Source organism: Etheostoma spectabile, chromosome 8 (genome assembly GCF_008692095.1).
Source record: "Etheostoma spectabile isolate EspeVRDwgs_2016 chromosome 8, UIUC_Espe_1.0, whole genome shotgun sequence".
In the NCBI taxonomy this organism is placed as follows: Eukaryota; Metazoa; Chordata; class Actinopteri; order Perciformes; family Percidae; genus Etheostoma; species Etheostoma spectabile.
Genome location: NC_045740.1, coordinates 5,244,159 through 5,254,613, shown reverse-complemented (window position 1 = coordinate 5,254,613; position 10,455 = coordinate 5,244,159). Strand labels below are relative to the sequence as shown.

The window sequence follows — 10,455 nt, the reverse complement described above, 5'->3', positions numbered from 1 at the left end:
GGTCTTTTAGTTTTTCTAACGTCACTAGTTGTTGCAACAGCATGTAAAAAATACTACAAAGTTAATCTCATAATAAAAAATTGACGCCGTTAAAATGTGTCTGCGTTAACGCCGTTAATAACGCGTTTAACTGACAGCATTCATTAAAATACAATACTTCTCAAGGAATTTCCTGCTTCTTTTTACCTGGCTCAAAAGGCTGGATACACCAACACTGACTTTACTGTGTTACAAAGACATCTGTGAGAATGTGTTACTGTAGCGCTTTCTACCTGCTGCAAATCATTCTGTGACTGCGCGGGAAAAAACAAACCTGGGCAGACGTGTTACTAAAAACTATAAAAACATGGAGTTCTTTTCACCGTTAGTCTCGTTTGCTGTTACAGGTAATTTAAGACCATTGTATGAAAAATGACAGCTTCAGAAACATTAAAAAGTTACATATAGTCACTTTGAGTGTCTCCATCCTCATCTTGTTACCACTGTCCAACACGCCTCTCACAATAGCTGCGTTGTGCCTTCAGGAATGTTTAAGCTGACGAATTTTAGCTAGTTTAACATTTTTCTGTGGCAAACAAGATCTTGAGCAATGAATGCTCTTTTATAGTAGCAAATATATGCCCTGTGGCAATTACTTGATGAGAGTCTGTGTGTTTCTGTGTGTGTGTTTGTACATATGTGTGTATTGAATGTTTGGCATTGTGAGACAGAACCGGCTGTTTTTCGCTGTGCGTGACTGAATAAGAGCAGAGCACCAGGAGCAGCCAGCTGTGTGCAACCATGGACAATAGCTGCACGTGGAAGAGACATGTTTCACCACACCAGGTCAGATCACCAGACACTCTTTCTTCCTCTCCCTTTTCCTCTCCACTGGCCAACAACTTCCTTTTCCCTAAATCTGTCTCCATCTTTCTCGCTGTGTCCACCCATACATCATCCCCTCCATCCCCCTTCTCACTCCCTCCCCCTCTCCCCTCAGCTCAATCGCACCACACCGGCTCTCTTTTCTTAGCAAACCTTTCTCTCATCCATTATTGAGACTTGTTTTTTTTCCTTGAGTCTCAGAATGAAGTAGGGGAACGGATCTTTTCAATTTTTAATGCCCCACATGAAAAATGTAGCATCAGTCATTTCTTAACGATACGAACTGGTAAACTTTTAGCAGGACACAACACCCCATGTCACGAGATGATGCGAGACAAGGAGAGAAAAGGGGGAAAAAAATCCCTGTGGCCTCTGATATGGAGAGGTGGGGAAGGACAATAGTAGATTGAGAAATATGGAGTGAAATGTGACAGCAAAATGACAAGGTCAGTTGCTCTTTGAGTGCGTCATTGACCACAGCAGTCTCAAAAATACACCCATCCATACCAAACCAGAAAAAGGGTAAAAAGAGCACAAACATCAAGGTGGACGTAACTAGCGAGTCAGGTTGATAAAGATGTTTATGGGAGAGGTTTCATCTCAAGCATATTCAGTGAAAACCTGGAGTGATTTGAATCCCAAAGGTTGACAGTCCCTCATAGTCTCTCATAGTTGGTTATGCATCAGAAAAAAAACCTGTTAGAGCCCCCTCCAGTCATCTAATCCACCAGCAACTTTCCCTTTTTCTCTCACCTGAGCCACATAGTATGCTCCACAGCTTTTCAAACAGCAGCCATGTCAAGGTCAGTTTTGTGAAATGGTAATGACCATCGTCAAGAAAGACACTGCCACACATCAAGTCTTGACCACATATCCCTGGATATGATGGGATTTGTCAGGGCTCCAGCAACCAGCAAGACATACCCTAACAGCTCATGGGCAAAAGCAGGTGGAGCGTGGGAGTATGTATGGAAAAATAGTGGAAAGTAGATTCTATTTCTGTGTGGTCTGTGTATGTTTCCATGTTATATGCTTACATGCATCTCTCTCTCTCTCTCTCTCTCTCTCTCTCTGCACTCTTTCTTTAATGTTTGAGCTATAGAAGGTGATTTACTCTATTACCTAGCAATATTTTGAAAATTATGAAGTAAATGTTCATGATGACTGCAGTGTAATGCTATAGCTGACGCTTTTGTATGTCAAAATGAAGAGACAAGCTACATAAGGCAAGGAAAGTAGAATTCAGGTAATGCATTATTTTACAGCTATATTGGCTTTCTGAAAAACCTGTACCACTGTGGATGATACAGGCTTATCTGGCCTTGTGTAGTTATCCAGATCATAAATCTGACTCTGAAAAAAGCGTCACCGCCTTCCCCCTCCATCTTTGTTTTATACGTATACGCATCCCAGAGCTTAAGGTGGGGGTAAGAAACAGAAACGGACCTATAGCCTGAGGGGGTTATATATTTCTGCCACAAGCCTGGAGCATGTCATCTATATTTATGCACTCATTAAGTTGTTTGTGTCTACAGATTGTCCACAGCTTGTAGTAGCTCATAAATAATAGGGGAAATTGATGTAATGCATAGTATCCCAATGCCCCTCCTTTTCAACCATACATAATCTTAAATGGGAGGTTAATACCGACACACATACAGAAATAAATTAATTGATGGATCTATATAGGGATGAATTAATGTGTGATCAGCCACCATTTTCAGAGTTATATTTTGCATATAAATGAAGTGGGAGACCTTTTAAGGATTTGTCTTAAAAAATGTGTAAGATCATCTAGATCAAAAAGTTGGGCAACTTTTCATAATTGATGTCTTTGTATATTAAACTGTGCAGTGGTTGCAATAGAGGGTATTATACTGTTATTTGACTTTTGAATGTTGGTTGCTTTTTATTGCCTGTTGCGATTTCTAGTAGCCTTGGCTAGCTTATCACTGATTGACCATTACATTTTAGGAGAGCGAGGTAGTCTAGAGGACAGGGACAAGGAGGGGCCCATTGCTCCAGTTTCATGAGTCAAATTGACTGCAGGAGGATATTTTTGCCATAGGCCTTAGGTGGTTGTGAAAGTCAGGAGGATCCATTAAGGGACCTGCAATCATCTATTACACCTTCTCCCTGTGAACCCCATTTAGCCAGAGGTAGTTTTGTCACAAACAGCAGTAGCATTGAAGGACATCAGGAATGTGACAGCCTACTTTTGACAGCATCTGGGTGGACAAACGATGATCTATTAAGACAGGAGAGCAATCACAGGTGTCTTTGAGCTATACCAGCAAGTTCCTTTACCCTCTCAATAATTCACCAACCTTTAGAAGCGATTTCTTCTCTCCACTGCCAACAAACCACATAGTGAATTGCTGTGGAAAAAACCCTCATGCTGAATGGAATATTTTACAGTGTGCGTTAAAAGCAGGTGTTTCATATGTGGGTTTCATCTGTACATGCACAATATGCAGAATGTATAGCCTGCGGCAATAGACAGAAATAGAACCAACAGCCTGGCAATGAACTGTCAAGAGACAAGGAGCAAAAAGGTTCAAATGAGGAGGAGGAACAGGCCCAGCTAATGAAAAAGGGACGGAACCACTGGAATTCCTCCATAAAAACCAGAGGGAAACCAGAGAGCATTTATAATCATATGTGACGAAGGTGAATGTCTTCTGTCTTCATTTTAGTGCTGTTCCATTCCCTCTCTGATGGCAATGAAGTTCTAATAAGGAATTGATTTTTAGGGAGAGGGAAGGCAGTTAAAATTGTGACCTTGTGACCCCATTGCTCATTGTAGGTGTGGCAGGAGATGGTTCTCATCCCTGAGAATCGATACAGCAGGCCTCACAACCACCCTCCGCCGATTTCAGAGGCCCAAATGTGTCATCAATGTGTCACCGAGCATACGTCTTCGCCAGAGGCGTCAGGACCTCTATCCCGATCCGTCCCCCCCCCCGCGCCCGTCCCCCCCGGATGACAGGACGGAGAGTGGCATTTCCTCCAATTCTGTGAAATGGTGCAGAAAACAGAAGAAAGAAGGACACGCCCCACAGTGTCTATCAATCCTGAGTCTGCAGCGCTGACCTCCTGTGAAACTTCATTTAGATGCCCTCATCTGTCAGTGAATGGGAAAGAAGGTAACGGAGGAGGGGGTGGTATTGGAGCCAGCAGCCAATCTCCTCTCCCTTCTCAGATGCATAATTCAGTGTTTCTCTCACAACAGCCTGCGCTTCGAAAGGGCTCAGCTCCCCCAGCCATGCGGCCAGCAGTCTGCTAATATGAAAGAAGCTCTGAATCCACTCTGTTGTTCCTTCAGGCTTTCTGGCTCTACACTCTCAGTCATACTTGTATGAATTATTCAGCTTGTTCATCCATGACGTGAGACTCGGACCCCAATGGACGAGTTGGAAAACATTTTTGTCCTTGTCAGGATCCAGAACTTGGCAGAGGAAGTGTGTCGCCATCACTGTGGGTTGTCAGAGTGACACTGGAGTAGCTTAACCTCCCACTGGTGGTTAGTTTTACGGCTCCTTCTGAGAGGCTCACAGCTGAGCCAGTGTACAGCAACACTGCCTTGGCCTCAATAAGCAACCAAGGAAGGAAGCATAAAGGACAAGAGCACAGGGTCACTCTTCCTGTTCCTCCAAATACAGTCAATTTTTGCTTCAGTCATTGAATGTTCACTGAAACCTATTTACCACTAACCTATCTACTTATGCTGGTTTATTTTTGTCTTTTCTGTGTCTAACAACTTATACAGTATTTACATGTCTCGTACAGATACAATAAATTGGAATTGTGGTTTTCATTCATATATTACCACTAAACATTTCCCCCATGCGAGGGACTTTGAGACCGTGGCGGTTTGTCTATTGTGGTAGGTAGGCCAGCTGTTTATAGAGTTAGACCTCTAGTAGGGGTATATTGTTGGCTGAGACCTAAAACTACACATATAACCACTAACACAGTCATGGAACCAAAACTGTGTGGATAAGTTGGTCTGCTATCACAATGCATTAACTAGGAGGGTGAGATGCCAAACACCATCATGATTTTCTAGGACAAGGGTCATCAGTCAGCCTTGTTTTATGTCACTGTTTATTAGAGGGGCCAACACAGGTACATTGTAGGTGAGAACCAGGCCTCTATGTCGAATAACATCATTTTTATTATTGGTTTTAAAACCAGTTTAGAAATAAAATAGCTAGGTTTATAAAACAGTTTGTTTAATGTTTGAATTATTCTTCCCATAGCTCCACTGTAAGTCAAGTAAAGGTTTTTACTGGGATTTGAATTGACCTCATATTTATTTTGTAATATCTAGTAGTAGATTATATTATATAATATATAATACATTTTTTAAACATGCCTTAAAGTTTCATTGTGGAACCAACAAAGGGAAATACACGACATGGAAATGTAAAGGACCAGAGTGCAGAGGAGCTGCAATTTTCCTTCTTTTGTTCTAGGGTCTAGATTGACCTTTAGCTTCTCATTATGTGGTTGTTTTCCTTGTGTATTTGTGAGTTTTTTTTCTGATAGCGCAGGGCCTTGCTGATTAATACGTGAAAACATTATTTCACTTTCTTATCTCTCCTACAACAAAATACTCTCTCCACTTGAGTGCTTCTATAATCTGTTTGTTTTGCTTCAGAGGCAGAAGATGATGGTGATTCTTTAATTGCCACTGGGCTCTCCCTGACCTGACTGCCCATGTGCTTTTATAGGTCAAACAACCGACTGTGACGTCAGATGTAACGAGGTGGGATAATGACTTGTTAAATAGCTGAAATGATGGCGAGCAGAAGGGTGGTGGGGGTGAGTGAGCCTAGCCTGGCCCTGTGACAGCATTGCTCAGGCTCATAACCATAATCCATCAGCTTCTGCTGATGATGAGATCCCCTCTCCCAGTTCATGATTGGAATTGCCATTTAATTGCATAGAAAGTTTCCACCCTGGTTCAAGCAAATGGGTTTGATCTCTCTTTCTGTTGTGTGAACATTTCATATCCCACCCCTATCTCCCAGTCTTTGGTGCTCTCTTGATCTTCTCTCTAATAGAGAAGAGTGTAGCTTGGGGACCAGGTTAATTATGGAGAAGCTCATTACTCATGTTTAATTATTGCAACTAGATAGATGATCAAAATGTGTCCTCTTCTATTCATTGTGTAGAGTGAAATTACTCCATATTGTGTTTTACCACTTCAATGATTGATTTCATTTTGGCTGAGTATTATTTTATTTAAAAAAATAAATCTCTTCTCATTAATCCCCAAGGATTAGTTGAGCACTACGAAGCATGTCAAGTAAATTATTTGTTTGAATTATTTTAATGGATAAAATATCAGAGAAGCATTTATAATTTATTTTTAGCAACATTAACAATCCGTAGATACACCTATAGATGGGCTGATTGTCACACAGTGTAGGTTAAACAGAGGATTTGCTTTGTTTAAGCTGACAGTGTAGGACTTGGTCATTAGCTGGCAGTCATTAACAACTTGTTTAATTGAAGTCATTTACAAGCTGTGCTAATCTGCTGAGGTGACCTTGATTCTGCGTCTGGTTAATGTTTATGCAGTGCAGCAGAGTGTGTCTCTCTGTATGCCATTATGAGCACAAAAAGCAGTTGGGCCCATGTTTGGCCGTAAAAGTCTGCACTTCATTAGTCATAATTACCTTTGCTGTAGCCCAGAGACGTGATGAGTTTCCGAGCTCTTTCTAGACTGATGCCAGTAGAACAAAACTCATCAGCAGAGGTGCTGAGGGCTCGGATAGCTAAATTCTCTGTTGTCATCTCCTCCTCTTTTTCTTTCCTCTGTTTTTTTCTATATCGCTACTCACTGTATATCAACCTAACCTCTGCCGGTGAGCAGAGAGGTAGTAAATCTGACGCGCTCATGCAGGACAAGTAGAAAATGCATTGCAGGGGAGAGGTGTGAGGGGGTGAGGGTGTGCTTGTTGAAATTATAGATTTATAAGGCATGGCCTTGTCTGTGTGGGATGTGTGGTTGTCTGTATATATGGGGTACCCCATTCAGATATTTTAGTTTCTGTAGTATCTCTACCAGTTATTTGGATTTTGCAATGAGTGTTGACTTTCTTATTTTAGGGTTAGGTTTAACAGTTGTATGTACTGTATAAAGTAAAGTACATGAGATTTTGTGTGAATATTGGCCATACGATTATAAACAACACTGGTGAATGACAAAAAATTACGTGAGCAAAAATGAGTAATAATAGTAATGAATAGTTACTGTGCCCTGCAACACAAAGCCAGCCATGTTTTGACACAGTGACACAGTAACACAGTAACTGTTGTATGCAGGATCGACTTCCCTGGCTAGTTACCAGAAACAAATGCAGTGACACAAAGAGAGAGAAATACATTTTTCTTCTCTCCGGGTTCAGCAAGTGAAAGGGAGAGCTTCCCTCAGGGCAGGAGCGTGAAACTTACAAAGATGAGGGAAGAGGGAATGAGGAAAGAATAAAGGAGAGAGTAGGAGAGAGACTGAGTGAGTAACAGCGGATAAGCGTAGGAGAGAAAGCTTTGAGAGAGAGGGCAATGATCGAGGAAAAGGGCAACCAGAGAAAATAGATTAGTTTAAAAACTGCAGTAACAACGCTTGGAAAGGTAAATTAATGGAAACAGGTTTTAGATTTTAAAAAAGACTACTTGGCTATCTTTTAGATAGAGGATTTTTTAGATCAGTGAAGTGAATATACAAAGAACATAAGCCTGTGATTGGCATACACATTTGTGATGGAGACAGACAAAGAACGAAAGCTCTGTGAGCACAGTCAATAGCCATTTAGAGGAGACGAAGTGAGAGATGACAGCTGAGCAGAATGGTGTGAAGAGTGGAGGATAAATGAATGAGGGAAATGCTTGGAGGATGGGGAGCAATGAGTGGGGGAGGTCCCATTGTATATTGTGGTAGGATGGGACTGTCTTGGGACCTCTGACCTGTAATTGAATCCGTGAGTGTGTGGAGCACTGTGCTGAAGGACCTACAGTGAACGTTTCAGAAGGCCATTTTATGTTGTGTAAAGGTGTGGCTGTGTGTGACTGCATGCATGTGTTCATGGTGATGTGTATCTGCCTTTCGCTGTTAATTACAGTCTCTAGCCATCATGTTGATGGTGGAGCAGGTGTGCATGAGGCTCTGTTCTCTTTGTCATTGGTACACTGTAGTGGGACAGCTATTGACTTTGGTTTTCATGATTGAACATGCAATTGCACAGCCTTTTTTAATAATGATTAAATATAAAGTCAAGAAACAAATTCACTGAGATGTTCTCTTTACTTTACTGTCATCTTTTTTTCCATGTTCAGTTTTTTTCTTCTTAACTGATAAAATACTCAATATATCACTGAATACAGCAATGTGGGCTGTGTTTGCATTTTGGTAGGTTTCATTCTTAATTGACTCCCTTTTTGAATCAAGATGTCTGTGTGTGTGTCTGTGCATTAGTTTGACTTGTTGATCCCCTCCATGTGGGACCACCAGCTCCTGGTCCACTGACCCATATAATTAAGGCCAAAGGCCTCCCTCCTTCTTTTCGTAACCAGAAAAATGAAGGGCACATTATCATCTGTATCATCGGTCCCACTTGGTCCCCACTTAGCCCCCCTCTCCCTACCTTTCCTTCCACTGTTGGTGGTTTGGGGTTTTTAAGGATTGTGTCCTCTGTTAAGGAGATGTCAAGTCTGACCAAATCTATTTGGTTTTCCAGCCCAGGGCATTTGTGTTGGGTTTACATGCCGAAACTGCCATGATCCATCATGTCTCTCCAGCATCCACACTCACAGAATCCACATGCCCACAGCCGCTACTTATCTCTGCTTGTTTACATAATGTAGCACAATATGGATTCAGAACTCCGCTCAAATGAGGTGGTGGGTTGCAGTGTTTGGCCTGTGGAGCTACAGAAGGCAAAACCTAGATGGTAAACACAAAGGTTGTGTGGCGACTGTGGTTGTCGTTTTGGAATTTGTAAGCTCCCATGACATCCATGCCTTCCTCTAATTGGCATCATTGTACTAGCCTCAAAGTTTAACATAATAAACCATGAAATATGAAATAGAGCCAATAAATGTGTTGCAGTAGATTCACACTGACACATACAAAGTGGACCCTGCCCCCTCTGCGGCTTGATTGTCAGGTGTCAGATCCTGCTGTGGTCTGGTACTGCCAGAATTCATTCTGGGAATAAAGAAAAGCAGAAAACACAGTCAGTGCAGTGCTCCTGGTCCATGTCTCTGGAGGCCACACGATAGGTGGGATGGATGGAGTTGAAGAGATGAATGCTGGGTAGCCAGTCTTTGTGCTTCTTCAGAATGAAACCTATGGGGAGGAGGAGGAGAACAGGGAGGAGGATGAGGAGTGGGCTGTAAGAGAGGGTGTGAAGCTACTGGTTTAAAATGAGATTTTCTCCTATTTATTTATTTATTTATTTATCTGAGCTCATAGCTCAAGGCTGCCTGCTTGCTTTTTGTTGTATGTTCCATGGCCTCAGTGCCCCCATCCCCCTCCCCCCTCTGTGTTTTTAATGTGAGTGAATCTGTGCATGCACATTTACACCTCTACTACTACGGCCTGTTTTATCCAAGTGTGTGTTAGTACTGTGTGAGTGAGAGTTTGTGTGTATCGTAACAGTCTTTATGATTGTGTAAGAGAATTGTATCGCTGCTATCTCACTTCATACACTGCATGTGTGCATACACACACATGCAGTGTATGAAGTGAGAGCCTGAGCTGGTGTCTAGGGATGAACGGTATCTATTGGGATATATCTGTTTTATTATGTGTGTGCCAGACATGCTGGGCATCTCTTGCACACACAAGAAAAGCAACCTCTTTCAGGCTGTTGCTTAGCACAATGCCTTAAAACGGCTCAGATTATGCGGGATACAGCGGAGTGAGAACAAGAGCGGTTTTGTATTTTTTATTTTTTTTATTTTACAAGTTTATGGACATTTGCACCAACCACACTAAAATCAATATTGTATCTATTAAGCTAAAAGAGTTTTCTGTGAACGCAGACAGTTCTATGTGAGGTTTTGTGGAGGATTTCACATGGTAGGACATTTTTTGTATCATTTATCTCATTGATTTTCAGCCACACTCATAGCTTATGTTCTCTTGAATCCAGAAAGGGTAACAGTGGGGATTTGGAACTAGAATGCTGAAAAGTTCATGTCAGTAGGTCAGCTCATTGATGTTTTTTGTACAGGAAACTAGTCCCATGTCAGCTTAAATGATACCTAAGGACTGAAAATACATGGATTCACCGCTTAACAATTAAACACATTTTCTGTGATTACTACTCTGCTCATGAATTGCACTTTAACTCTAGCTTTACTGTTTTCTTGACTGTGCTGTGTCTCACATGACTTCTGCCTCCTTTCCTTTCTAATTGCTTGCATGCTTGATGTTAGGATAGGGAAATGGCTGTCTGTGGTGTCAAACCACTCAGCACTCCGTCTGTCTCTGTCACAATGTGGCCATGTGTCTGTCATCTCCCATGTCTCATATTCCTCAGCTTGTTCTTTCACAGCTCCGTTGCCATGACAGCGGGG

At 41.9% G+C, this 10,455-nt stretch overlaps 1 protein-coding gene across 1 annotated transcript in view; it reads left to right on the top strand.

The window, feature by feature from the left end:
- Nucleotides 1-708: 708 nt before the first annotated feature.
- Nucleotides 709-10,455, top strand: part of reln (reelin) — a 156,437-nt gene continuing 146,690 nt past the window's right edge. Inside the window, exon 1 of the mRNA XM_032523789.1 lies at nt 709-825. The gene's annotated coding sequence lies outside the window, so the exon portion shown is untranslated. The remainder of the gene's footprint in view (nt 826-10,455) is intronic.